At 39.0% G+C, this 7,620-nt stretch overlaps 1 non-coding gene across 1 annotated transcript; it reads right to left on the reverse strand.

The window, feature by feature from the left end:
• Nucleotides 1–801: 801 nt before the first annotated feature.
• On the reverse strand, nucleotides 802–2,722 carry LOC143261081 (small subunit ribosomal RNA). The gene has a single exon (XR_013035306.1). It is a non-coding gene; the product is annotated as a small subunit ribosomal RNA (ribosomal RNA).
• Nucleotides 2,723–7,620: the final 4,898 nt, after the last annotated feature.

The following is a 7,620-nucleotide window of genomic DNA, read 5'->3' on the forward strand; positions in this document are numbered from 1 at the left end:
CTTGATACCAATGTAAACGAGCATTAAGTTATCTTCAGACTGCCCGATATTTTCGTCCTTTGGACTTTCCCAACGATTCCTTTTTTTCTTTTTTTTTTACACCACAGCGAAGACTTGAGGAAGCGTGATTAGCACGCTCGCATCCCTCCCTGTCCTACTACAACTGTGTGTGTGTGTGTAAAGAAAGAAAAAAGAATACATTGGCTTTCTCTCTATCGAGAAGATGGCCTACGCAACGCAGATCAAAGGCCTAATACGTGTAATATAATACGCGTCTGGCCGTGTATAAATCACGCACGAATGATCTGGTCGGGCCCAACTCTTCTCGTACGCTTATTTTTCCGTGTTGAGGCACTATCATAAAATCACACAAACCCCAACACGTGTGTGTCTTGGAAGGAAGATGGCCTACGCAACGCAGATCAAAGGCCTAATACGTGTAGTACACACGTCTGCCGTGTAAATCACGCACGAATGATCTGGTCGGGCCCAACTCTTCTCCACCACACCACATCCCAACTTTGTACATTTTTATATATTTTTGTGCGTTGGGGCACCTTCATAATCACAAACCCCAACAACACATATATCTCTCTCTCTTTGAAAGATTTGTTGTGGCCTACGCAACGCAGATCAAAGGCCTAATACGTGTAGTACACACGTCTGGCCGTGTAAATCACGCACGAATGATCTGGCGGGCTCAACAATATCTTTTTTTTTTATATGAATTCTTATCCACAAACTAATCGAATTCATTTTCTCTCCTCCTCTCCTCTCTCTTTGAGATATATTGGAACATTGTAATGATCCTTCCGCAGGTTCACCTACGGAAACCTTGTTACGACTTTTACTTCCTCTAAATAATCAAGTTTGGTCATCTTCCCGGCATCATCGGCAATGCCGAAACATTGCCGCGCACCAGTCCGAAGACCTCACTAAATCATTCAATCGGTAGTAGCGACGGGCGGTGTGTACAAAGGGCAGGGACGTAATCAACGCGAGCTTATGACTCGCGCTTACTGGGAATTCCTCGTTCATGGGGAATAATTGCAAGCCCCAATCCCTAGCACGAAGGAGGTTCAGCGGGTTACCCGGGCCTTTCGGCCAGGGAACACACGCTGATTCCTTCAGTGTAGCGCGCGTGCGGCCCAGAACATCTAAGGGCATCACAGACCTGTTATTGCTCAATCTCGTGCGGCTAGAAGCCGCCTGTCCCTCTAAGAAGATTTGTTTGTACGTTGGTAGTAAAAACCCCACCGGCAGAAGCCGAGAGCCTTCGAGATACCATAATTACGTCTATTTAGCAGGCTAGAGTCTCGTTCGTTATCGGAATTAACCAGACAAATCGCTCCACCAACTAAGAACGGCCATGCACCACCACCCACCGAATCAAGAAAGAGCTATCAATCTGTCAATCCTTCCGGTGTCCGGGCCTGGTGAGGTTTCCCGTGTTGAGTCAAATTAAGCCGCAGGCTCCACTCCTGGTGGTGCCCTTCCGTCAATTCCTTTAAGTTTCAGCTTTGCAACCATACTTCCCCCGGAACCCAAAAGCTTTGGTTTCCCGGAAGCTGCCCGCCGAGTCATCGTAGGAACTTCGGCGGATCGCTAGCTGGCATCGTTTATGGTTAGAACTAGGGCGGTATCTGATCGCCTTCGAACCTCTAACTTTCGTTCTTGATTAATGAAAACATTTTTGGCAAATGCTTTCGCTTCTGTCCGTCTTGCGACGATCCAAGAATTTCACCTCTAACGTCGCAATACGAATGCCCCCATCTGTCCCTATTAATCATTACCTCGGGGTTCCGAAAACCAACAAAATAGAACCGAGGTCCTATTCCATTATTCCATGCACACAGTATTCAGGCGAAGGTAGCCTGCTTTGAGCACTCTAATTTGTTCAAAGTAAACGTACCGGCCCACCTCGACACTCAGTGAAGAGCACCGCGATGGGATATTAGTTGGACCGCCCCGTGAAGAGCAAAGCCCACCGGTAGGACGTACCACATAATGCCAGTTAAACACCGCGAGCGATGAACCGACACTGTGACACACAGATTCAACTACGAGCTTTTTAACCGCAACAACTTTAATATACGCTATTGGAGCTGGAATTACCGCGGCTGCTGGCACCAGACTTGCCCTCCAATGGATCCTCGTTAAAGGATTTAAAGTGTACTCATTCCGATTACGGGGCCTCGGATGAGTCCCGTATCGTTATTTTTCGTCACTACCTCCCCGTGCCGGGAGTGGGTAATTTGCGCGCCTGCTGCCTTCCTTGGATGTGGTAGCCGTTTCTCAGGCTCCCTCTCCGGAATCGAACCCTGATTCCCCGTTACCCGTTACAACCATGGTAGGCGCAGAACCTACCATCGACAGTTGATAAGGCAGACATTTGAAAGATGCGTCGCCGGTGCTATAAGACCATGCGATCAGCACAAAGTTATTCAGAGTCACCAAAGCAAACGATGGACGAGTGTAAACACCCGCCACCGATTGGTTTTGATCTAATAAAAGCGTTCCTACCATCTCTGGTCGGAACTCTGTTTTGCATGTATTAGCTCTAGAATTACCACAGTTATCCAAGTAAATTTTAGTACGATCTAAGAAACCATAACTGATTTAATGAGCCATTCGCGGTTTCACCTTAATACGGCATGTACTGAGACATGCATGGCTTAATCTTTGAGACAAGCATATGACTACTGGCAGGATCAACCAGGGAACTATACAATATGTATATATAAAATGGACAAAATTTAAATCCTTTTCCATCGTCGCCTGTTTCATATATATATGTCAGGTCGACACACCACTTTTCTCTTTCAAATATGTACAAGTTTTGCCACATTCCGCGCTTGTAACATATCTTCTTTAACGCTCAATTTCTTTCATTTTTCTACCATACAGATATTTTACCGTACGCCCAAAAACGTACGTATTATATTTTTGTTCTATCGTAAAATCACATTTTTCTACGTACGCCAGCTTCGTACGTTTCTATCTTTGCCTTCATAAAATCACAAGATAATTTTATCTTCAAGAGTCTCGCTATTAACATCTTGTAAGATAAATGTACGTCCCAGCTAAAACGTACAAATACTTCAAGTTAAGTAATAATATATCATCGCTATTGACAAATTTTTAAGATCCAAGACACAGTTCTCTCTATATGTTTTAATATTTTTTATGTACTCAAATATATTCAAAGGAAAAAGTACATGGGTGATGCCATAGTCGTGGAAGCGCGTACGCTCACGCTGATCTTCTGACCGCCGGAAGCACGAAACCTCTGATCTGGGCAAAATCGGCAAGCCGAGGAAGAACGGACAGGACACATGCTGGACTGGCGAGAAAGCGTGTTCTTCCGCTCGCGCTAGGCATTTCGATTTCTGACACCTCTTGATTTAAAAAATCAGTTTTTTGATAGTTTTCTCTCTCCACTGGGCTATTCATTTTAGCCACAGTTTTCAATTGGTACGATTTGCTTCCAAATCTTACAGATGCATTTTAAAAAATTTTTCCATCGCTCGGACAGAAGAGTCGATTGCTCAGTGAGTACGAGTATACATACAAAGTGCATACGGGTAACCAACCCCGTAGGGCTTGCCACATATGGGCCATTCGGTCAAAGACACCGACCCGTGGCCACGCTGTGTGGAGAAAAGTCCGTAACGTAAACGGCACGAAACAGTCAGGACCGAAGCCCCGAAGGAGCTCTGAGACAGCTTCTCGACCGAGATCGTAGAATTGGCCCAAAACCCGCTCTGCTCCGTCCGCCTCGCACGGACCGTGTATCTCTTATAGATACCGAACGGCCGGCAAGGACGCCGGCGCCGCCGGCCGAATAGCACGCGCGCTTATGAGTGTAAACCGCCGCGGCAACAGACCGCCCGGCCGTGCTGTTGTAACATAGCGCGTGAACGAACGAAAAAAAAATTTATAGTAAACATTAAAATAAATTACACTACCGTAAACTAGACAAAAAATTACACATTTTTTCCCAATATGAAAATTTTCACAAACTTTTCAAAGTCCCATCGCATCGAGTAAACTTTTTTAATAACGCTTCCGCACGATTCTAAATGCTTAATCCATATGTGAAATCGTTCACTGATCACGAATATCGTATTTAAAAAAATTACAAAAATTTATTTTTCCAAATAATCAAAAAAAACCGAAAAATCACAAGAGTAAAGTACCATTATTTTAAACAATATGTCGTTCTAAATGCTTAATCCCTATGTAAAAAAGTTATCTAAGCAAGAATATGTAATTGAAAAAAATTAGAAAAATTTATTTTAGCCGTAAATCGAAAATAATGGGGACACCGGAGCTGTTCGAAGCGCCGAGACGCGCCGCGTACGGCCGAATATTTTCCAAGTCCCAACGTACCGATCAAGAGTAAAGTACCATTTTCCTACATTAGATTTCGTTCTAAATGCTTAATCCCTATGTAAAAACGTTAGTTAAGCAAGAATATCGTATTTTTAAAAAAATCTAATGATAGGATTTCCCAGAAAATTGAAAAAACCGTAAAATGTCAAGAGTAAAGTGCCATTTTCTGACATTAGATTTCGTTCTAAATGCTTAATCCCTATGTAGAAACGTTAGTTAAGCAAGAATATCGTATTTTTAAAAAAATCTAATGATAGGATTTTTCAGAAAATTGAAAAAACCGTAAAATGTCAAGAGTAAAGTGCCCTTATTTTAAACAATGTATCGTTCTAAATGCTTAATCCCTATGTAAAAAAGTTATTTTAGCAGGAATATGTTATTGAAAAAAATTAGAAAAATTTATTTTAGCCGTAAATCGAAAATAATGGGGACACCGGAGCTGTTCGAAGCGCCGAGCGCGCCGCGTACGCCCGAATATTTTCAAAGTCCCAACGTACCGATCAAGAGTAAAGTACCATTTTCCTACATTAGATTTCGTTCTAAATGCTTAATCCCTATGTAAAAACGTTAGTTAAGCAAGAATATCGTATTTTTAAAAAAATCTAATGATAGGATTTCCCAGAAAATTGAAAAAACCGAAAAATGTCAAGAGTAAAGTGCCATTTTCTGACATTAGATTTCGTTCTAAATGCTTAATCCCTATGTAGAAACGTTAGTTAAGCAAGAATATCGTATTTTTAAAAAAATCTAATGATAGGATTTTTCAGAAAATTGAAAAAACCGTAAAATGTCAAGAGTAAAGTGCCCTTATTTTAAACAATGTATCGTTCTAAATGCTTAATCCCTATGTAAAAAAGTTATTTAAGCAGGAATATGTTATTGAATAAAATGAGAAAAATTTATTTTAGCCGTAAATCGAAAATAATGGATCGAGCGAATCGGTCGATTGCGCCGAGACGCGCTATGATGCAACAGACGAGCGATTGGAACGCCCGAATATTTTCAAAGTCCCAACGTACCGATCAAGAGTAAAGTACCATTTTCCTACATTAGATTTCGTTCTAAATGCTTAATCCCTATGTAAAAACGTTAGTTAAGCAAGAATATCGTATTTTTAAAAAAATCTAATGATAGGATTTTCCAGAAAATTGAAAAAACCGAAAAATGTCAAGAGTAAAGTGCCATTTTCTGACATTAGATTTCGTTCTAAATGCTTAATCCCTATGTAGAAACGTTAGTTAAGCAAGAATATCGTATTTTTAAAAAAATCTAATGATAGGATTTTTCAGAAAATTGAAAAAACCGTAAAATGTCAAGAGTAAAGTGCCCTTATTTTAAACAATGTATCGTTCTAAATGCTTAATCCCTATGTAAAAAAGTTATTTAAGCAGGAATATGTTATTGAATAAAATGAGAAAAATTTATTTTAGCCGTAAATCGAAAATAATGGATCGAGCGAATCGGTCGATTGCGCCGAGACGCGCTATGATGCAACAGACGAGCGATTGGAACGCCCGAATATTTTCAAAGTCCCAACGTACCGATCAAGAGTAAAGTACCATTTTCCTACATTAGATTTCGTTCTAAATGCTTAATCCCTATGTAAAAACGTTAGTTAAGCAAGAATATCGTATTTTTAAAAAAATCTAATGATAGGATTTCCCAGAAAATTGAAAAAACCGAAAAATGTCAAGAGTAAAGTGCCATTTTCTGACATTAGATTTCGTTCTAAATGCTTAATCCCTATGTAGAAACGTTAGTTAAGCAAGAATATCGTATTTTTAAAAAAATCTAATGATAGGATTTTTCAGAAAATTGAAAAAACCGTAAAATATCAAGAGTAAAGTGCCCTTATTTTAAACAATGTATCGTTCTAAATGCTTAATCCCTATGTAAAAAAGTTATTTTAGCAGGAATATGTTATTGAAAAAAATTAGAAAAATTTATTTTAGCCGTAAATCGAAAATAATGGGGACACCGGAGCTGTTCGAAGCGCCGAGCGCGCCGCGTACGCCCGAATATTTTCAAAGTCCCAACGTACCGATCAAGAGTAAAGTACCATTTTCCTACATTAGATTTCGTTCTAAATACTTAATCCCTATGTAAAAACGTTAGTTAAGCAAGAATATCGTATTTTTAAAAAAATCTAATGATAGGATTTTCCAGAAAATTGAAAAAACCGAAAAATGTCAAGAGTAAAGTGCCATTTTCTGACATTAGATTTCGTTCTAAATGCTTAATCCCTATGTAGAAACGTTAGTTAAGCAAGAATATCGTATTTTTAAAAAAATCTAATGATAGGATTTTTCAGAAAATTGAAAAAACCGTAAAATGTCAAGAGTAAAGTGCCCTTATTTTAAACATTATATCGTTCTAAATGCTTAATCCCTATGTAAAAAAGTTATCTAAGCAAGAATATGTTATTGAATAAAATGAGAAAAATTTATTTTAGCCGTAAATCGAAAATAATTGATCGAGCGAATCGGTCGATTGCGCCGAGACGCGCTATGATGCAACAGACGAGCGATTGGAACGCCCGAATATTTTCAAAGTCCCAACGTACCGATCAAGAGTAAAGTACCATTTTCCTACATTAGATTTCGTTCTAAATGCTTAATCCCTATGTAAAAACGTTAGTTAAGCAAGAATATCGTATTTTTAAAAAAATCTAATGATAGGATTTTCCAGAAAATTGAAAAAACCGAAAAATGTCAAGAGTAAAGTGCCATTTTCTGACATTAGATTTCGTTCTAAATGCTTAATCCCTATGTAGAAACGTTAGTTAAGCAAGAATATCGTATTTTTAAAAAAATCTAATGATAGGATTTTTCAGAAAATTGAAAAAACCGTAAAATGTCAAGAGTAAAGTGCCCTTATTTTAAACAATGTATCGTTCTAAATGCTTAATCCCTATGTAAAAAAGTTATTTAAGCAGGAATATGTTATTGAATAAAATGAGAAAAATTTATTTTAGCCGTAAATCGAAAATAATGGATCGAGCGAATCGGTCGATTGCGCCGAGACGCGCTATGATGCAACAGACGAGCGATTGGAACGCCCGAATATTTTCAAAGTCCCAACGTACCGATCAAGAGTAAAGTACCATTTTCCTACATTAGATTTCGTTCTAAATGCTTAATCCCTATGTAAAAACGTTAGTTAAGCAAGAATATCGTATTTTTAAAAAAATCTAATGATAGGATTTCCCAGAAAATTGAAAAAACC

The sequence above is a fragment of the Megalopta genalis genome, unplaced genomic scaffold (assembly GCF_051020955.1).
Source record: "Megalopta genalis isolate 19385.01 unplaced genomic scaffold, iyMegGena1_principal scaffold0033, whole genome shotgun sequence".
NCBI classification, from domain to species: Eukaryota; Metazoa; Arthropoda; class Insecta; order Hymenoptera; family Halictidae; genus Megalopta; species Megalopta genalis.